Raw genomic sequence first — 22,474 nt, 5'->3', positions numbered from 1 at the left:
GCTCCACCTACTATTTCCTGCCCCACTGTATCCTCCCATTGTTTCATGTAGCGCCATTTCACTTTCTCTTCGTGGGATGAAACTATCCTATAGAGGTCTGCAATTATGAGCATCCCCAGTGTTGCTCGTTACGTACTTCTAAAAGATGGTGAGGTCCCTTGTTGCCACCTTCATGACCCCAGGGCCTTTCACCCAAAGCCGTATTTGGGAAGATCTAAACCCCTCTGCCTCCCCAAATTGAAATCTTTACATTTTTCATACATTTTTAACCTCCCCTTTTTCCGTCAAGTCCTTTAACTATCGGTGTTAGGCAAGATTGTATGCAGTACCCTTTGGGTGCACTACAACAACCCTGACCTCCTGGCAATAGGGACCCAACCTATGGTATAAGTCTGAAATACACAGGCTGGAGGTGTGGTTGAGCGGCTAGGCGTATCTCAAGAGGGGTCAATGTGAGCAGTAATGTTGTGACAGTGTTTCACAGTAACCGTTATTCAAATAAACTTACACTCCAGGTTTCTTGATAAAAGCAATTTATTTCAGTCAGTTGTATAAGCCTTCTTCAGAAGGGAGCAATATATGTAACACTTATAATACACTTCAAAACCCACCCTGTTTCTCTAAATCAGATGATACCCATTTGGGATGGCACACAGACACTTGATACACCCTCAGGTGACTTAAATAGCTAGGACACTGTGGACATTGAGTTATCACTATTACATTTAGGGCAATACTGAGTTTGGTGTAAAAAAACAGAGGAATAAAAACCAAGGTTACAAAATAATTCACAAACTGGTAAGTACTTTTGAAACTTTCCAATGCAGAGTAAAATTAACCCTTTCCTGAGGGAAAGGCAAGGCACAAAGTCATAGGTAAAGAAGAGTCTCTCGGGGAGCCAGGACAGCCAATGCTACTTGCACAATGTCGAGGGGAGCTGAAGATCTTCTTTGCAGGTAGGTAAAAAGTCTTGCACAATGTTCTTTAGAAAAGTTTGTAGAAAATAGAACACTTGAAGGGCCACAAGCTGGGAGGCTCGTGAGGGGCAAAGCTATAGCAACTCTGCAAGGTAACCAAGACGGGTCTCAACTGTGAGCAAGCAAGGCTATACGACGAGAGTTAACTTCTCTTAGACGTTACAGTACTTCTGGTTAGAAGAAATTGTTGCAGCTGGCTCTGCAGATCCTGTTGTTCCTGAGCCTCAGTCGTGGGGACAGGAGGGAGGACGTCTGGGGACTCATGCTTTGCAGTGGGAAGTCCAGCGGCAACAATTGGCAAACTTCAATTCAGCGGTTCTTCGGTTTTCCGCGCATCGCATCCGACAGCAAATAGCAACACTGCGGTTCTTGAATACCACTCTGGACTTTGCTCGCATCTGGGGGGGTCCAGCACACTAATGAGGTGGCTCAGGCTTGGTCAGTGCTGCTTCAGGGAGTCCGGAGGTTCTTCCGGACGCTAGAGTCCGACATAAAAGCAACGCACACAATCTGGTGTTCCTCTCCCTGGCACTTCGGTTCCTGCAGCAGTGGAAGTACAGCCAGTTCTGAGAGGATGTCCAGATGGGCTTACATATGAGTTGATTGGTCCCACCAACTGAAGGGGAGAAGTCGTCCTTGCAGGGCTTCTCTAGCCGAGGCGAATTCGGAGCTTCAGCACAGTAGCAGGGCTTCACTGGGCACACCAACCGCCCAGGTTGCAGTAGGCGTTTCTTCCACGTTCTTCCTCGGATTCCTTCGTCAAGTGGTAGACTCTGCCTTCCAAGCCAAAAAGTCTTGCCTTTTATGTAGGTTTCTCCCATTCATTCCAGCCTAGCTGTCAATCACACAGCAGGGTGGCTGTCCTGTCCTTGCCGGAGAGCCAGCCGGCCACTCACCTTTGGGCGTATTCCTGTAACCAAGGGGATTAAGCACAGTTTCGGGCACCTCCCTCACTTCCTGCCCCTGCCAGACATACTGGAGCCAGAGGGTCAAGAAGGACCTTTCCAACAAGAAATGGCGAAATAAGACTGGGGCCATTTTGACAAAATGGGCACCCATGGGTGTTTTACTGCAGCTGCGAACACAGCCCGCGGTAAAAACACACAATGGTAGTAAAAAGTAAACCACTGCCACCAGCCATCAATTGTAGAAGGGTAACATAAAAGTGTTAAATGAGAAATTTGACAAAGGGGATACTAAGTAATCCCTCCAGCCTCCTATGGTAAGATAGTGTGTGCTAGGTCTAGAAAGTTAAAATGTACGTAAAGTCAATTTCACTTCACTGCTCATGGAAACAGTAGTTTCACCAAGAGAAGGTATTTAAACCTTTGGGAAATCTGAGACTTCCCTTGTGCCACTGCACTGAAGGTACTGTGTGTCACAGTGTAAAGATGATGCCTCTGGAGTTTCCCAGACTCCAAAGTCAAAAGAAACACAAAAAATACATGAGGGTGAGATAAAGGGCTCACTTGCTTCAGGTTAGAAACAAAAAGTCCCAAGTCCAGCAAAAATAGCAGGGGGTCTCTAAGGTAGAAGGGGATAGCACATTTCTGAGAATTCTCCCTAACAATCGGCATCCCACCTTTTCCCATTGCCCAAAGGCTCTGTTCTCCCTTTCTGGGGTGAATTGTGGATTTCTAAATATTGGCATCAACTGGGATGGAAAGGTCATCAGGCCCACTTTCTTGGCAAGGGCGTCCCATACCTCGCCCACTAAGGCTGTGATCATAATATTCTTTGGCCTATCTGCCTTAGGGCACCATAATACACCATCCAACGGTCTTCCCACAACCGCCCTCTCCATGTCACCCCATACCTGTCTTGGTCTGTCCTAAACCACTCCCGTATACCTCTAACCTGCGCCACTAAGTAGTAAATATAGAAAGTTGTAACACCCAGGCCTCACTTGTGGGTGGGCGTCATTAACAGTCCCATAGATATTTGCAGCTTTTTATTATTCCAGATAAACTTGCTCACCTGCCCCGGAGTTCCTTAAAATGAACAGGACATTTGAAGTTAATCCCTGTTATCTCTGGGGTTTCCCGAATACGGGAGAGTAGGGGTTCTAGATGATTGCAAATAGAAGTGGGCACCCCTGCTATGTGCCCCGGGAGATCCTTATACTCTTCGAGAGCCAGCCATTTATTGCAAGGCGGAGAATCGGATCCCTATAGTTAGCCCTTACTATGCTTATGAACCTTTCCCCATGACCTCCATAGTGTGGAAAAGAAACGTCGAGTCTACAAGGTCGAAGGCTTTCTCCATGTCTAGAGCCAGGACTACAGCAGGAGTGCTGGTCAGTGTAGCTTTTTGTGAGGTGACATACCCTACTTGTATGGTCAGAAGCCTGCCTGTTTTTTTTTAATTATAATTTATTTTATTCGGTCACAGAAATGGGGTCAAACATAAAGCATGTTTACAAATCGCCTTGAACAGAAACAGTAGTAAGTCACTTGTGCAGAGTTATTCCCTGTTCCAATCCCATAGAGGTACCCCACTCTTGCTTTCAAGACCACCGGCCCATTGCACTTATGAGTTGAGGAAAGTTCAGGGTGCAATCTTCAGGTGACATCCCCCAGAGTTAGTCTTGGTAGCAGGGGTTTGAGAGTTAGTGCTGAGTCGGAACGGTTCTAGTTCAGCAGCGGAGCCCAAATATCCCTCCTTCGCCGTAGTGACTTTTTCAGTTACTAGGATGTCCCAAATTTTGATCCACCATAACATCATCAGTGGGCCCTCTGGGTCTTTCCAGGTGCGAGCGATCGTGATCCGTCTTGCCAGAAGTAGTTGAGCAATGAGTTTGGCAGTCACCCCTGTCTTCGGATAAACCTTCTGAATCGGGGTCCTTAAGAGGACCACCCCAGGATCTTTTGGGAGTTTAATGGACGCAATGACTTCGATTGTGGAAAGGACTTTATCCCAGATGTGCATTTAGGTGCCTTGCGCGCCCCAATTTCGCCAGCATTTCGGGTCCAATGAATTCTGGATGTGGTGGAGGCGTTCTGGGGGTTAGTACCATCGGAAGAGCAGTTTGAGGGCGCATTCCCTGTTAGTGACGCACATCGAGGAGGAATAGCTTCTCTTCCAAATATCCACCCATGTGTTGTCTTCGATGGGATGTCCCAAATATGTTTCCCATCGTGTCATGTATGCGGGATGCTGGCATAACATGTAGTCTTGGAGCAGTTTATACAATTTGGATGTGGTCTCTTTGGTCAGTTCTCCCTGCAGGGAAAGTTCTATGGGGCCAAGAGCTTGTGTCGCTCTTTGTCTCACCAAGGGGTGGGTGTACCAAAGGCGGAGTTGAATATGAGAATCCGTATGACTCAGTGAGGTGAAGGGTTTCCTTGCAGCTCCCAAACGTACAGGGTTGCCCATTTTCAAACAGTTGTGCAAGGGTTTGCAGCCTGCCCCTCATCCAGTTCCCATAGTTTGTGGGATTAATTCCTGGGGTAAAGGCTGGATTGCGAAAAACAGGGTTTAGTGCCCAGACCAGTAGGTATGCCTTTGGATTTCATTACCCAATCCCAAATTCTTAGAGTGCATTTTGTCGAGGATAGGATACCTGGCCACGATTTCCACGTCGAGGGAGGAATGTACAGGAGGAAGCTGAGGGGTATTGGCACCTTAGATTGTTCGATTTCTACCCATTTTAGTAGGTTAGAGGGGGAGAGCCACGCCGGGAAGCATGCCATTTGTGAGGCCATGTAGTATTTGCGTAAGTTCGGAACCCCCAATCTCCCAAGCGAGCATTAGCCATCATAACCTTTAGAGGAATCCTGGCCCTCTTACCTTTCCATATAAATTGGAGCATTTTCCATTGTAAGTGAAGGAGAGGGTCAATGGGACCAGGACAGGCAGGGTCGAGCAAAAATATAGGAATTGTGGGAGCAGGTTCATTTTGCAGGCGGTAATTCACCCCACTAATGATCTTTTCGGAGGGCCCATCTCATCAGCTTGTTTTCCAGTTCCTTAAAGAGGGGGGGGGGGGAGGGGGGAGTTCAGTTGATATTGATATAATTCCCTCGGTATAGCTGGGATCTGTACCACGAGATAGTCTATGGATTTTCTACTCCAATTAATGGGGCAGAGAGGTTTGAGAGAGTACATCTCCTTCGTGTTTAGGCCCACCCCTAATGCTGCAGACTTCCCATAGTTGATTGTGAACCCTGTGACCCTTCCAAAGTCATGTAATTCCCAAAGGGAGTGCTTAAGTGAGGGTTGGATCTCTGTTAAAAAAAAAAAAAAGCAGCACATTGTCTGCATACAAGGAGAGTGTATGTTGTGTTGAGCCCACTTGTAATCCCTTGATGGTGGGATCATTTCAGATCCGCTGGACTAGGTGGTTCCATTATGAAGGCAAACCAGAGGGGCAAAGGGGACAGCCCTGTCTTGTCCCTCAGGTCAATGGGATAGGGTATGTTAGTCCCTGGTTGACCCGGAGGGTGGTTTATGGTGTGCGATAATTGGCTAAGACCATTTTACGGAAGCTTGGCCCTGTGTGAAAAGCCTCTAGGGTCAGGCGTAGGAAGTCAGTCTACTTTGTCAAATGCTTTAGGTGTCCAGGGCCAGTAATGCCATTTTGCATTGGTCCGGGGCTGCGATCTCTACTATATTCAGGGCTCTCAGGATGTTATCCCCTGTTGATCTATCCCCTATGAATCCGGTAAGGTCTGGATCAATCAGCTTGGGCAGAATGGTCGCTAGTCGATTGGCTAGGACCTTAGAGTATATGTTGGCATCTATGTTGAGCAAGGAGATGGGTCTGTAGGAGGTGCAGTCCTTGGGGTCTTTACCAGATTTGAGCAAGAGGAAGTTCAAGGAGTTCTCCATTGACAGGGCTATCGAGCCTGACAGACGAAAGGAGTTAGATAGCTCGGTCAGAGGGGCCAGGAGTTGTGGTCGGAACAGTTTGTAAAACCTGTTTGAGAATCCGTCGGCGCCCTGGTATTCAAGAATGTAATAACCAAGTCCACTTCCTCAGAAGCTTTTGGGACTTCCAGGGCTTCCCTGTCTGCCTCAGAGACGAGGCAAGGCCACCTCTTCAATGTATTGCGTTTGTTCCCTTGCGTTACTAGGGAATGATGACAGTGTCTATTACATGGATGGCAGCTAACTGTAGTTTGGCCTCTTCAGAGTAATGCATCTTGGCCAGGGGGTCCTGTAGGCTTGCAATTAAGTTCTGTCGCTTCAGTTTGGCCAGTTTGCTACCAGGAATTAGTTTGATTTATTTTTGGCATAGTAGCTTTGTTTGGACTTGGATAGGGAGTGGGCCGTTTCCTTGGCATAGTAAACTTCCAATTTATTTCGGGCGATCTCTAATGCCCAGTGGGCCTTGGGTCATCAGCCCTTTTTATATTTGCCCTCTGCCTCCACTACACCCTTTTCTAATTAGAATCGGGCACCCAGTTTCCTTTTTTTCGATATGCCGCCTGAGTGATAACCCCCCCCCACCCCCCCTGTGATAACTCCCCCCTCCCCCTTTCATGCGTCCCATGTGTTTGCTGAAGAGGTACGTTCTCGGGGTTTTCCTGGAAGTAAAGTCGGATGGCTTTAGCGATGATGCCTCTCAGCGCCATATCATTGAGAATCTGGTCATATAGGCCCCATTGGGTTCTGACTGAAGAGGCTATGGAATAGAGTTGTTAATATGATAGGGGCATGGTCTGAAAATCTTTGGGCCAATTGTCGTCTTGTCTACATAACTTGGGGAGATGCCAGGAATAAATCAATGCGAGAGATGGTTCGGTAAACCTGTGAGAAGAAGGAAAATTCTTTTACCTACTTGCTTTAGTATTCTCCAGGCATCAACGACCCCCACGCATTCCTCATCGCCCTCCCAACCTACCCTACAATAGAATTTCCAAAGCTATTGCTGCTTTCGTTCCTTCAAGGTCAAGTACGGTCAATCCTGTGGTTATGCGGCTATTTATACTGTAAGAAAAAGCAGAACTGAAACCAACAGGTGCTGCATGTTCTATATGCCTTCAATGACATCATCCTCGAGAGGAAGGCGCTTGAGGGACATCGAGCCGACTGCTTCGACCCACAGCGCCATCTGACGAAATGTTTGTTTCCAAAGCAGCTGAAGCTGGTTATAGAATATCAGATGAGGAATACCTGGGAGGAACATAGTCGAAAGAACGTGTTCATTTAAACCACAATCCCGGTTAGTTTTATGTTTCGGCGGTGGCAGCTGAACATTCCTCTGTACCCAGGATGGATGAAGATGGCAATGTATGTAGAAATGTTTAGGGAAGAAAGTGGTGAGGAAGGAATGTATCCACTAAAGACTAGTGTGAGACGGGGCATGCTTGCAAAGAGTAAGGTGGAAGATGGGGATTGGATTGTGCTTAGGTTTCCCTATGCAAAGTCGTGCCAAGGTTTATGGCACCCGGGGAGGATGGTCCATTGTATCGACAGATTTCAAAACTGAGGATGGGGGTATTGCAGTACTCTTGGAGGAATGGAGAGGGAGCTTTTGATGATGAAGGGATAATGTCTGGAATTTCAGGCCAGCTCCAGTCACACTGCTTTGAGGAGGCGGCTGGTCCTGCCACTCAGTTGCTCCGCCCACCACCTTTTTCACCAGTCCTCCTTATGCATACTCATCACCAGCTTGTTCAGCAAAGGATGGACGAAGACTAGAATCTCAACCATTTGTGCCTGATGCGGCCAAGGGTCAGAGCAGCTATTGTGTATTTCACCTGCAAACAGTGGTTACTACTAGCCAGAAAGACCTTGTCATGTGCTCCTCCCTTCACAGCCTGTCCTCACGCTGGGAAGCCCCGGCAACCTACCCTAGCGAACCTCCTCAATATCCCCTTGCCCCATCCAAAGCGCGTGCGCAGACACTGGCGGTGCGCACACACTGGCGGGCGCACACACATCCCCACTCTCATGGGACGCACACGCGCGCGGACACTCTCTCATGGGACGCACACGCGCGCGGACACTCTCTCATGGGACGCACACGCGCGCGGACACTCTCTCATGGGACGCGCGCGCGCGGACACTCTCTCGTGGGACGCGCGCGCGCGGACACTCTCTCGTGGGACGCGCGCGCGCGGACACTCTCTCGTGGGACGCGCGCGCGCGGACACTCTCTCATGGGACGCGCGCGCGCGCGGACACTCTCTCATGGGACGCGCGCGCGCGGACACTCTCTCATGGGACGCGCGCGCGCGGACACTCTCTCATGGGACGCGCGCGCGCGCGGACACTCTCTCATGGGACGCGCGCGCGCGCGGACACTCTCTCATGGGACGCGCGCGCGCGCGCGGACACTCTCTCATGGGGCGCGCGCGCGCGCGCGGACACTCTCTCATGGGACGCGCGCGCGCGCGCGGACACTCTCTCATGGGACGCGCGCGCGCGCGCGGACACTCTCTCATGGGACGCGCGCGCGGACACTCTCTCATGGGACGCGCGCGCGGACACTCTCTCATGGGACGCGCGCGCGGACACTCTCTCATGGGACGCGCGCGCGGACACTCTCTCATGGGACGCGCGCGCGGACACTCTCTCATGGGACGCGCGCGCGGACACTCTCTCATGGGACGCGCGCGCGGACACTCTCTCATGGGACGCGCGCGCGGACACTCTCTCATGGGACGCGCGCGCGGACACTCTCTCATGGGACGCGCGCGCGGACACTCTCTCATGGGACGCGCGCGCGGACACTCTCTCATGGGACGCGCGCGCGGACACTCTCTCATGGGACGCGCGCGCGGACACTCTCTCATGGGACGCGCGCGCGGACACTCTCTCATGGGACGCGCGCGCGGACACTCTCTCATGGGACGCGCGCGCGGACACTCTCTCATGGGACGCGCGCGCGGACACTCTCTCATGGGACGCGCGCGCGGACACTCTCTCATGGGACGCGCGCGCGGACACTCTCTCATGGGACGCGCGCGCGGACACTCTCTCATGGGACGCGCGCGCGGACACTCTCTCATGGGACGCGCGCGCGGACACTCTCTCATGGGACGCGCGCGCGGACACTCTCTCATGGGACGCGCGCGCGGACACTCTCTCATGGGACGCGCGCGCGGACACTCTCTCATGGGACGCGCGCGCGGACACTCTCTCATGGGACGCGCGCGCGGACACTCTCTCATGGGACGCGCGCGCGGACACTCTCTCATGGGACGCGCGCGCGGACACTCTCTCATGGGACGCGCGCGCGGACACTCTCTCATGGGACGCGCGCGCGGACACTCTCTCATGGGACGCGCGCGCGGACACTCTCTCATGGGACGCGCGCGCGGACACTCTCTCATGGGACGCGCGCGCGGACACTCTCTCATGGGACGCGCGCGCGGACACTCTCTCATGGGACGCGCGCGCGGACACTCTCTCATGGGACGCGCGCGCGGACACTCTCTCATGGGACGCGCGCGCGGACACTCTCTCATGGGACGCGCGCGCGGACACTCTCTCATGGGACGCGCGCGCGGACACTCTCTCATGGGACGCGCGCGCGGACACTCTCTCATGGGACGCGCGCGCGGACACTCTCTCATGGGACGCGCGCGCGGACACTCTCTCATGGGACGCGCGCGCGGACACTCTCTCATGGGACGCGCGCGCGGACACTCTCTCATGGGACGCGCGCGCGGACACTCTCTCATGGGACGCGCGCGCGGACACTCTCTCATGGGACGCGCGCGCGGACACTCTCTCATGGGACGCGCGCGCGGACACTCTCTCATGGGACGCGCGCGCGGACACTCTCTCATGGGACGCGCGCGCGGACACTCTCTCATGGGACGCGCGCGCGGACACTCTCTCATGGGACGCGCGCGCGGACACTCTCTCATGGGACGCGCGCGCGGACACTCTCTCATGGGACGCGCGCGCGGACACTCTCTCATGGGACGCGCGCGCGGACACTCTCTCATGGGACGCGCGCGCGGACACTCTCTCATGGGACGCGCGCGCGGACACTCTCTCATGGGACGCGCGCGCGGACACTCTCTCATGGGACGCGCGCGCGGACACTCTCTCATGGGACGCGCGCGCGGACACTCTCTCATGGGACGCGCGCGCGGACACTCTCTCATGGGACGCGCGCGCGGACACTCTCTCATGGGACGCGCGCGCGGACACTCTCTCATGGGACGCGCGCGCGGACACTCTCTCATGGGACGCGCGCGCGGACACTCTCTCATGGGACGCGCGCGCGGACACTCTCTCATGGGACGCGCGCGCGGACACTCTCTCATGGGACGCGCGCGCGGACACTCTCTCATGGGACGCGCGCGCGGACACTCTCTCATGGGACGCGCGCGCGGACACTCTCTCATGGGACGCGCGCGCGGACACTCTCTCATGGGACGCGCGCGCGGACACTCTCTCATGGGACGCGCGCGCGGACACTCTCTCATGGGACGCGCGCGCGGACACTCTCTCATGGGACGCGCGCGCGGACACTCTCTCATGGGACGCGCGCGCGGACACTCTCTCATGGGACGCGCGCGCGGACACTCTCTCATGGGACGCGCGCGCGGACACTCTCTCATGGGACGCGCGCGCGGACACTCTCTCATGGGACGCGCGCGCGGACACTCTCTCATGGGACGCGCGCGCGGACACTCTCTCATGGGACGCGCGCGCGGACACTCTCTCATGGGACGCGCGCGCGGACACTCTCTCATGGGACGCGCGCGCGGACACTCTCTCATGGGACGCGCGCGCGGACACTCTCTCATGGGACGCGCGCGCGGACACTCTCTCATGGGACGCGCGCGCGGACACTCTCTCATGGGACGCGCGCGCGGACACTCTCTCATGGGACGCGCGCGCGGACACTCTCTCATGGGACGCGCGCGCGGACACTCTCTCATGGGACGCGCGCGCGGACACTCTCTCATGGGACGCGCGCGCGGACACTCTCTCATGGGACGCGCGCGCGGACACTCTCTCATGGGACGCGCGCGCGGACACTCTCTCATGGGACGCGCGCGCGGACACTCTCTCATGGGACGCGCGCGCGGACACTCTCTCATGGGACGCGCGCGCGGACACTCTCTCATGGGACGCGCGCGCGGACACTCTCTCATGGGACGCGCGCGCGGACACTCTCTCATGGGACGCGCGCGCGGACACTCTCTCATGGGACGCGCGCGCGGACACTCTCTCATGGGACGCGCGCGCGGACACTCTCTCATGGGACGCGCGCGCGGACACTCTCTCATGGGACGCGCGCGCGGACACTCTCTCATGGGACGCGCGCGCGGACACTCTCTCATGGGACGCGCGCGCGGACACTCTCTCATGGGACGCGCGCGCGGACACTCTCTCATGGGACGCGCGCGCGGACACTCTCTCATGGGACGCGCGCGCGGACACTCTCTCATGGGACGCGCGCGCGGACACTCTCTCATGGGACGCGCGCGCGGACACTCTCTCATGGGACGCGCGCGCGGACACTCTCTCATGGGACGCGCGCGCGGACACTCTCTCATGGGACGCGCGCGCGGACACTCTCTCATGGGACGCGCGCGCGGACACTCTCTCACTCTCTCTCGTGGCGCGGACACATGGGACACTCTCATGGGACACACACACACCCAATACTTGCTGAGCGGTCTCATGGCATAGGGATCGCTGACCTCCTCTCGTACAATAACCTTGATTTCCTCTTACTCACTGAAACATGGCTTACCCCCAGACTACTGAATCCAACATACTGGCCAGGAAGGACAGGAGGTGGAATGGCAATTGCGCACATGAGTGCTTGGCCATGCTCTTTCAACCCTTCTCCCAGAGCAAGCTCAATGTAATCACTCACCTCCCAGTTCCCTCTCACAAGTAAGCCATAATCTTCCACCTGGTCTACAGACCACCTCACAGGGGTGAGTCTTTCATTGCCGACATCTCCAATGTACTCTTCTGCCAAATAAGCACACAGTAATAATGTTAGTGTAAACGCTCTAGGTCTCACGCTGACAGCCAAACTTGAAGCATGAATTTTGCACTGACCAGACCTTAAGCAAATTATGCTCACGCACATAAGAGGCAACACCCTAGACTTAAATCTTACGTCATCCCCCCCCCCATGTCACCTGCTCAGATCCGATCCCTCTCGACTGACCACACCGCCAACCTACTGTTCATCACCCACTCGAGCACAACCCACAAAGGCCAGGCTAAACGCTGTTACACTCGCACTGCTCATTCAAACTCTTTGCAGTCAATGAGCTAGAAGCAATCTTCGCAGAGTTCCCCACCACAGGGAATGCTAACGTCCTCCTAGAACTATTCAATAGCCCTGCTATGAAACTAGTTGACACTCATGCCCCCTAAAAACCAGCTGTGCTAAAACCCATACCACCCACTCCCTGGGACAACCCCAAGTTCACCTCCAACAAACGCTAAGTCGAAGCCCTAGAGAAACAGTGACTCAAAAACCCTAACCCTGGAGATCTCACCAATCTCAAATCTCTCTCTGCCAACCGTAGGCTTCTGATTGGAGATCACAGCTGCTTATTACTCCACCACTATCGTGGCAGGCTCTAACCAAAGCAATGCCCTCTTTGAGGTAGTAAAGCACTGTACCAAACCCTCGCCGACCTCCTTGATGCCAGCAACTCAGGAAATATTTCACTGAATTAACCTTTTATTGAAAAAATACACATTCAGCAGGTCATCACATCAGGGCACGCACCACATTAGCCCCCCCTCTCCCATCTGGACTCCAGCAGGTACCCTGCCCCTAGGACTGAAATTCTCTCTTCACTATAACTCCTAAAAACAATTGTTGTTTATGGTCATTCCCAGACACTTTCAAGAGAAGTCTGATAAGGGACAAGTTTGAATGAAAACAGTCCTAGACTCTGATGTCCTGTCCAACTACTGGCCCATTACGAAAGTCCCCTTTATTGGTATAATCGTGGATAATGTAGAGGCTGCACATCTACTCGCCAGAAGTGAACTGTTGGGGATAATTCTCATTCCATGGCTAATTTCCCTCACCTAATGAATCCCCCAGCAGCTTTGCTGGATTTCAGGAGTTTATTTTTTCCACTTGGTAAGCGTCTGAGCCTTTTTCCCACTCTTACATTTTTTGCCATATGTATTTCTACTGTTTGTGTGATCTTGGGGTCTGGAGCACACCACTCCATGAGACCCACTTCCGAGGGGATTGGGTCCTCCGACATATTCCATAGCTGTGCTGCTTCGGAAAATGGTCTGCGTCCTGCGTCGATGACGTTGATGCGCCGTCCCAGAGGACCTCCTCCGACGGCCGACGTCACCCGATATAAGTAGGACGCACGATGCCCATAGCCTCAGTTAGTTTTTTTCGCGAACGTGTTCGCTTCGTGAATCTCGGTATGCCTCGACTCTTTGGAGTTTGCTGTTTTCTTCTCGGTTCTTTGAACCTGTTCGGTTTTTTGTGAAGACCAGTTCGTGGCGATGTCTACTTCGTCTTCAACCCCGCGTCCGGGCTTCAAGAAATGCAGGGACTGTGGGTCCAAGATGTCAGTCAGACTCGCACGACGCCTGCCTCTGGTGCCTCGGGGAGGCCCATGATACGGGCAACTGTGTCAACTGCCAGTCGCTCACGGCCAAGGCCTTGCGGGAACGCAAGAAGAAGCTGTCGGTAGGTCGGGTGTCTAAGCCCCGGAAGTCGAGGTCTACGGGGCTTTCGACGGATGACTCGAGAGGCGACTCTCCGCATCATCGTCAGAAGTCCAGTGGGTCTCCTTGCAGGAGTCTCTCTCGCCACTCCTCCTTTTTCGAGGCATTCCCGGAAGCGCCGGCATCGGTCGCCTTCCCCGGCCTCTTCCGAGGACTCCGCCCGTCGGCGGGTTGCTTATCCCACCATGCAAGCGACACCGGAGGAATAGGCTTCCTTCGGGAAGCAGATGCTAGAGATTCTTGTATCACAGGGCACCGGTCCGTCCGCGCCTCTGAGTGGGGTCTGTCGGTACCGGTCGAGAGACACTGCTTGTGCGCCTTTGGGCTCGGGTGGTCGGCACGGATCGTGGGAGAGGTCCCGCTCGGACAAGGGTAGCCGTTCTAGCCATGCCAGTTCCAGGTCCCGGTCCTCGACGCGCTCCAAACCGTGTGATCCTGTGCCGTCTTCGAAGAAGACATCGACGCCTGTGGCGCCGAGGTCGTCGACGATTTCTCTCGAGGCTCCGCCTCCAAGGGGGTCGTCGGCGCCTAGGTCGTCGAGCAACACGCTCGGAGCTCCGGCTTCGAGCCCTGTGTCGACGCCGTCGATGCTGCAGCTGACGTCGATGCTTTTCGAGGCGGTGGTGTCGGAGGGGCCCCGTGGCACGGGGTTAGCCCCTAGAAAGGCTCTGGCTAAGGTCAGGCACTGCTTTGGTCCAGTGATGTCTTCCTCTCACCGCCTGGAGTACATTTCAGAGGGTGATGACAGCTCGGACAGCTTGGTTCCGGTACCAGATGAGCTTATCTCGGGCCATAGCCAGTTTGATGACCTGAGGCAGTCACTGCATGATGCCAGTGGACTGGACACCTCTCCGGAGGTGGAGTTTTGTAGGCCGGAGCCTGGCACTCATGCCGATTCTTCATATCGGCGCCTTATGTCTCGGGTCACTGAGTACTTGGGTTGGTCGGCTCCCCCAGGGGAGTTCGTTCAGGATGATCTCACGGACATCCTTGATCTTGGTCCCCCCACTAACCCGGTATTGCCGTTTCATATGGCTCTGCAGAGAAGGGTGGCGGCAGCTTGGACTGCTCCGGAGAGTGTCCTGGCAGTGGGCAAGCCAGTAGCGACCCCTGCTACTTGTCCAGGCACCCCACTCCGGAGAGTTTGGTGGTGCAGGCGGCTACGGCCCCGGCAAAGCAGGCGTCGTATCCTACCATCCCTCCGGATAGGGACGACAAACGTTTTAACGGCTGGGCGAAGAAAATGTTTTCTTCAGGGGTTATGGTGCTTCAGGCGGCCGACTCCATATGTGCCTTGTCTCGTTTCACACAGTCTGTGGAACTGTTGCATTAGCGGCTGAATGTATTCTCAAACGGGACGAACGGGATGGTTTGCTTGCTATGGTTCATGATGGCAAGGATGCCATGTGAGAGGCCGTTCAGTCGGGTTTGGACATGGCAGATTGTGTCAGCCGGTCCATGACGGCGAGCACCGTAACACGCAGGTTTGCGTGGTTGCTGAAGTCTGGGTTCGCTCCTGATGTGCAGTCCTGGCTCCTCAACATGCACTTTGACGGTGAACATCTTTTTGGCAGCAAGGCTGACGAGAGCCTTGAGAGGTTGCAGACCTCCAAAGCTTCAGCGAAGTCGTTGGGCGCTGCAGTTGGACAACCTCTGCCTTTTCGTCCTAGGGGATCGCAATGTTGGGGAGGTTCCTTTCGCTATTGCTCATCTTTCAGTAAAGCGAGGGGAGCTAGCAGTCAAAGAGGCCATCGTAAGAGTGCCAGAGGTGGAAACAAAGGTACTCAAGGTGCCAAGGCCGCTCGGGCGGTTGCCTCTTTGCCCTCAGGCAACGCCGGAGCCGCTACCACTCAGTCATGAGGCCAGGTCCCATGGTTCGCCGGTTGGGGGAAGGCTGGCGCAGCATCTTGTAGAGTGGCAAGCCATTACTTCGGATGTGTGGGTTCTGGAGATCATAACCTACGGCTACTGTCTTCCTTTTCGGCAGAGGCCTCACGACAATCCTCCAGGGAACCTCTCTTTGAAGAGTCCGGATCCGCTCCTTGCGCCGGAAATTCAAGCCCTGCTGGAGAAAGGCGCCATAGAACTGGTGCCTGTAGCAGAGAGGAACAAGGGATGGTATTCCCCTTATTCTTTGATTTCAAAGAAAGACTGGGGATTGAGACACATCATGGACTTGCGCGGTTTGAACAAACTCCTCAGGAAGGACAAGTTCAAGATGGTGACTCTTTCTCAAGTCCTCCAGGCCCTTCAACTTCAGGATTGGTTGGTGTCTCTCGACCTCAAGGATACTTACTTCCATGTGCCGATTCATCCCAGGCACAAGAAGTACCCGAGGTTCGCGGTTGGCGACTCGCACTTTCTGTTTCGGGTCCTACCATTCGGATTGACCTCCGCCCCGAGGGTTTTCACCAAGCTCATGGTGGTGGTGTCAGCGCATCTCAGGAAAGGGGGGGATTCACGTCTACCCCTACCTGGACGATTGGTTGATCAGGGGAAGCTCTCCCGAGGAAGTCCTGGATCTGTCAGTCACCTGCCACTCCCTTCACAGGCTGGGCTTCTCCCTCAATTTAAAGAAGTCCCATTTGACACCAACGCAGCGGCTCCAGTACATCGGAGCAGTGCTCGACACATCCCTGGGGCAGTGTTTTCCTCCTCAGGTGAGGGCTCTTCACATTCAGCAGATGGTGAACAAGTTTCAAATTGCCCAGGATCTCCCAGCGTCCGAGTTCTTGAGACTGCTCGGCCTCATGACATCCTGCATTCTTCTAGTGCCAGAGGCTCGTCTGCGGATGAGAGATTTGCAGTGGGCACTCAAGCTCCAGTGGTCTCAGTCCTCCGGCAGGCTGTCGGACCCTGTTCAGGTGCCTCCCTCGGTAGCCCAGGACCTTCTGTGGTGGGCCGTCGAAGGCAATCTGATGAAGGGGGCCCCATTTTGGCTGCCCTGGCCGGAGGTGACGATCGTGATGGACGCATCCCTCACGGGATGGGGAGCTCATGCCAACGAGTTGACAGTCAGCGGTTGTTGGTCTCTGTCGGAGTCCAGACTCCATATCAATCTGTTGGAGCTGAGGGCCATCACGCTAGCCCTGAAGGCTTTTCTTCCGACTGTGCATGGAAAGAGTGTCCTGATTCTAACGGACAACACGGTGGCCATGCACTACCTCAACAAAAAGGGGGGGGGGCAGGGTCACTTCCGCTGTGCAGGGAGGCGATGCAGCTCGAGTTCTGGGCCATCCAGCAGGAAGTTTCGATCTCGGCTGTTCATCTGGCCGGAGACGACAACGAGACGGCGGACGCTCTGAGCAGGCAGAGCACGATCTCTCACGAGTCGGAGCTGGCTCGGGATATTCTCCTGGAGATCTTTGCCCTTTGGGGGACCCCTCATGTGGATCTCTTCGCCTCCAGTGTCAACCGGAAGTGCGAATGGTTTTGCTTGTGGGAATTTCCTCCAAAAGGAGCCTTAGGAGATGCGTTCGTGGTGGAGTGGTCATTCCCACTGCTGTACGCGTTTCCTTGGGTCCCCGTCATCCCGCAAGTGCTGCATAGGTTACAGAGGTTCGGTTCCCAGATGATCCTCATTGCTCCGGCGTGGGCCCGGAGGACGTGGTACCCGGACCTTCTAGACTTGTCCATCTGCCCTCCACGTCGTCTTCCCTACCGAGACAATCTGCTCTCACGGGAGGGGGGGGTCATGTTCTCCATCCAGAGGTCGGATCCCTCAACCTTCACGCTTGGCTTCTGAAAGGTTGAGGTATAAGGATTGGGACATCCCTGAAGACGTGATGGAGGTGTTGCTCTCGGCCAGGCGGCCGTCAACAAAGTCTCTGTACCGTTGCCGTTGGAGAAAGTTCTGCGACTGGTGCAGAGTACAGAATGTGGATCCTTTTGAATGTGACATTCCCATGGTTCTGTCTTTTTTTCTTTCTTTGGCGCACAGGGGCTTGCAAGTGGTGACCATTAAAGGTTACCTGGCGGCGCTGTCCATATTTAAGCACTCGTCTGAAGAGTGTTCCTATTTTAGGATTCCTTTAATTTCACAGTTTTTGAAAGGGCTCACTAATGTGTTCCCTCTGTCACCTTTTCTGGTGCCTGGTTTGGATTTGAACCTTGTTCTTAAGTTTCTTATGGGTTCTCTGTTTGAGCCTTTACATTCTTGCCCTTTGAGGCTGTTAACTCTGGAAACTGTGTTTTTGGTTGCAGTCACTTCCGCTCGCAGAGTGAGTGAGTTACAGGTACTTTCAGTTAAGCCACCCTTCACTGTGTTTCATAAGGACAGGGTTGTCCTTAGAGTTCGTCCTTCTTTTCTTCCGAAGGTGGTTTCGGAATTTCATTTGAGTCAGAAGGTTGTTCTTCCGGCGTTCTATCCTCCTCCACATCCTGGTAAGGAAGCGGAGAGGCTCCATAGGCTTGATCCTAGGAGAGCGTTGAGCTTTTATATTTCGTGCATGTCCCGGGTCAGAGTGGACGATCAACTTTTCATTGGTTGTGCTGGAAAGCGTTTGGGACAAGCTGTGACGAAACGGACTTTGTCTCGCTGGATTATTTTAGCTACCTCCGAGTGTTACCGCTTGGCGGGTAAGGATCCTCCGTCTGGCTTGCGGGCCCATTCTACCAGGGGAGTGGCTGCGTCTACTGCCCTGCAGAGGGGAGTTCCTATTCGTCACATCTGTGATGCAGCCACCTGGGCTTCAGTACATACTTTTGTACGTCACTAGTCCCTTGATTCCATCAGAGGGCAGGATCTGGCCTTTGGCAAGGCAGTCCTCTATTCCGCAATTTGATTGGGCATGCTAAATTTGTGTTCTAAATTCTTTTCCCACCTCCTTGCTTGGTACTGCTTTGGTAGTCTGTCATAGATATGGAATACGTCGTAGGACCCAATCCCCTCGAAGAACAAGTTACTTGCTTACCTGGTAACGTTCTTTCGATGGGATGGTCCGACGACGTATTCCATATCGCTCACTCCCTGCCTTCCCCGCTGCAGAATTTCTTTTGCGATTGCAGCTTGCGTTCCGCAAGGCCTTGTGTGTCTGCCTGGCAGAAAACTGGTGGCACACGTTCTGGGGAAAAAATTATATCCGAGGCTATGGGCGTCGTGCGTCCTACTTATCACATCGGGTGACGTCGGAGGAGGTCCTCTGGGACGGTGCATCGACGTCATCGACGCAGGACGCAGACGCCAAAGATTTTCCGAAGCAGCACAGCTGTGGACATTACCTGTCATAGATATGGAATAGGTCGTCGGACCATCCCATCGAAAGAACGTTACTAGGTAAGGAAGTAACTTGTTCATCCAGTCCCAAGCACAATTCCCTTTACTTACGAAATCCAGCCCTAAGATGTGTGGGGCTTAGTGCCCAATGGTTCTAACAGAGGTTTCTGTCCATGGAAGTTTTTCTCTGAAATCACCACGTCTATTGTATCCTTCCAAACAGTTGAGAATTATTTAAAAGTGGAATAAGAATGTATTCAAAGGCAGGTGGGGTTCTCCTCTCTTTTCCAGTCCAAAGTCTAGCCCAGGAGTATGAGACTTGACCCAGGTTCGACGACCAAAGATAAGTAAAGAGGGAGATGGGAAGCGAAGGGCTTTGCGCACACTATTGTGCAATGAAGGACAGGTGGAGACATCACTTACCCCCGAATTTTCCTGGGTCACATGATTGATCATCTGGGGGTCATTGGGGACACTATTTTCTGTCCTTTGCTCGGGTGAGGGGTGTCCAGATGTTGCAGGTTCGAGAGGTTTTCCAGTTGTGTGCAACTTCTAGATGCAAACCCATATGATGTAGACTTTCGCAATGTAAACCTCTTCAGCAGACTTCATGGGATCGAAGACGCGTTCCAGCGTCTGTCACCCTTTGCAGTCGATGACGGGCATCCTTCTAGTTGCAGCCACAAAAGCGGCGCCAGGACAGGTTCAATTGATGCTAGGAAGCTGAAATTCGGGGGAAGGCGATGTATGGCACAAGCTGGCGATCACCAAAGTTCCGAGCTTGAACATCGCCCATGATATATCTGGCAGTCCAAGGACACTTCAGAAGACTCTTGGGGCATGCAATCTTGAGTAGGCGTTGAGACTAGTTGGCCCCACTAGTCCAAGGGTCGAAGCACTGACATGGGTCTTCTAAAATCTTGCAGAGGAGCATGGCTCCACTGGCCCGGTAGCTGGAGGGGATGCTGGTCCACTGCAGATGTTGTCCTCAGGTCGTCAGCGGGCTGCTCTTAGCCATAGAATTCATGGATACAACCAGGATCTGAAGAATGCCTGCAGGAATTCTCCTTGCATCCACATTTGGAGCTGGAAGCAAGCCCAAGCACACCAATAGTAAGGATCTGCACTATTGTACCAGCAAGTAGTTCTCCATTCAGGGAGAACTGCTGGTTTCACAATCACCCCAGCAGCAGTCTTTCTGGCACCAAGGATGTGAACTGGGACTAGACCGTCCCAGCCCCCTTCCTGTGGCGCACACAAGGGCTCACTAGCCTGTGAACGCAGCCGCTTTCCCAGGCAAGCACATGAACTTGTATGGGATTTCCTGTCCTGGGAGGATAGGAAGGCGGCCAAACTGCAATAAAGCCAATGAACAAGCGAAAATCTTTTATGGCACTAGCCATGTTGATTTGCCAGATGCAGTAAAAGTAAAGCATAAACGGTAAAAATGTAAGTGCTGCCACCAGCTTGTCGTTGAGATTTCTTGTTACTTTATATGTGCCTATCGATAAAGTTAGGGGGATGCAAAGTATCCCCATTGCACTGCACTGTAAGGTGTTGTATGCATTTAATAAAAATACAGGAATTCAAAAGAAACACATTTTCGAAGGGATTGGTTCCTCCGACGTATTCCACATCTGATAGGTAATCACCACAGCTGTGCTTCTTGGGAAAATTGTCTGCGTCCTGTGTCAATGACGTCGATACGCTGTCCTCGAGGGCCTCCGTCAAGCCGACGTCACCGGGTGTTATAAGTAGGACGCACGACGCCCGTAGCCTCAGTTCTGTGTTTTTCCGCGAACATGTTCGCTTCAGAGATCTCGGCGCACCTCGGTTCTTCTGAGTTGTTCTATCGGTTCTTCGAACCAGTTTGTTAGTGAAGATTTCCATGATGTCTTCGTCTTCTACCCCGCGCCCAGGTTTCAAGAAGTGTCAGGACTGCGGTTCCAAGATGTCTCTGACGGACCCGCAGGACGCCTGCCTCTGGTGCCTCGGTGAGGACCACGCCACAGACGATTGTGACAAGTGCCAGTCATTGACATCGAAGGCCTTGCGGGAGCGTAAGAAGAAGCTTTCTGTCAGTAGGGTGTCGAAGCCCCGAAAGTCAAAATCCACTGGGCTTTCGACCGACGATTCGAGGGGTGACTCTCTGCATCGTCGGCGTAAGTCCAGGCGGTCTCGGAGTGGGTCCTGCCATTCCTCTGGTCGCCTCCCAGTCCTTGTCCGAGGAATCTGCCCGTCGGCGAGTTGCTTGTCCCAACAAGCATTCCTCTCCTGCAGAATGGGATTCATTCCGTAAGGAGATGATGGCTATTTTTCAGTCGCAGGGCTCCGTTCCGTCCGTGCCGTCGAAAGACGCCGGCAGGGAACGTGCTAGAGCCACCGTTCGCACGCCTTCGGGCTCGAGCAGTCGGTGCGATCACCAGGCGCCTTCGAGGTCCCGGTCGGACAAGGTGCATCGCTCTAGCCATGCCCGCTCCAGGTCCGCGACGCCATCGAGACAGTCGGAGCCTGTGAGGTCTTAGAAGATGTCGACGCCTTTGGCGCCCAGACCGTCTAAGGACACTCTCGAGGCTCCGCCTTTGAGGAAGCCATCGACGCCATTGGCGCTGAGACTGTCAAAGGACACGCTCTGGACTCCGCCCTTGAGGCCTGTGTCGAAGCCATCAGCGCCACGCTCTACGTTGACTCTGGTTCCGTCGACGCCTTTCGAGGAGGCTTTATCCGCGGTGCCCCAGAGGCCGGTGGAAACCCAGAGGAAGGCTCTGGCCAAGCCCAAACACGTGGTTGTGCCTTTTTGTGTGTCCTCATCCAGGGATTTATTCCAACCTCTTGACTAGATTTCTGAGGTGGATGAAGGGTCTGAGGAAGGTTTGGTTCCTGATGACCTCTTATCTGGTGTAGCCAGTTGGAAGATCTGCGTTTAGTCTTTGCACGATGCCAGTGGTCTGGACACCTCTCCGGAGGTGGAGTTCGGTAGGCCTGAGCCTGGCATGCACGACGAGTCTTCGTACCGGCGGCTCATGTCAAGGGTGACTGAGTACTTGGGGTGGTCTGTCAGGATGACCTGACAGATATCTTGGGCCAAGGTCCACCAACTGACCCGGTTCTGCCATTCCATATGGCCTTGCAAAGAAGGGTGGCAGAGACTTGGACTGCTCTGGATAGTCTCCCGGCAGTGAGCAAGTCTTTGCCGAAAAAATACCGTCCATCCGATAGCGACCCCAGCTACTTGACTACGCACCCCATTTCAGAGATTTTGGTGGTGCAGGCAGCTACGACCCCAGCAAAACGGGTGTCGTACCCTACCATCCCTCCTGATGGGGACGACAAGCATTTTGATGGCTGGGCGAAGAAAGTGTTTTCTTCAGGGGGTATGGCTTTACAGGCAGCCAACTCAGTGTGTGCCTTAGCACGTTTTACTCACTCAGTGAAATTGTGTGTCTTTGGCAGCTGAACATATTCCCGAAGGGGAGGAACGGGATGGTTTTCTTGGCTCTCGTTCAGGATGGCAAGGATGCCATGTGTGAATCCGTTCAGTCAGGTCTGGACATGGCCGATTGTGTCAGCCGGTCCATGGCGGCGAGCACCGTAATGCGCAGATTTGCATGGTTGCGGAAGTCAGGGTTTGCTCCTG

At 54.1% G+C, this 22,474-nt stretch overlaps 1 protein-coding gene across 1 annotated transcript in view; it reads left to right on the top strand.

Moving 5' to 3' along the window:
• Positions 1–22,474, top strand: part of SART1 (spliceosome associated factor 1, recruiter of U4/U6.U5 tri-snRNP) — a 1,237,846-nt gene that overhangs the window by 423,357 nt on the left and 792,015 nt on the right. The window lies entirely within an intron of this gene.

This window comes from Ambystoma mexicanum, chromosome 2p, assembly GCF_040938575.1.
Source record: "Ambystoma mexicanum isolate Mex_15411 chromosome 2p, UKY_AmexF1_1, whole genome shotgun sequence".
Lineage (NCBI taxonomy): Eukaryota > Metazoa > Chordata > Amphibia > Caudata > Ambystomatidae > Ambystoma > Ambystoma mexicanum.
The sequence above is the reverse complement of the archived record's forward strand: the minus strand, read 5'-3'. Positions and strand labels throughout refer to the sequence as shown.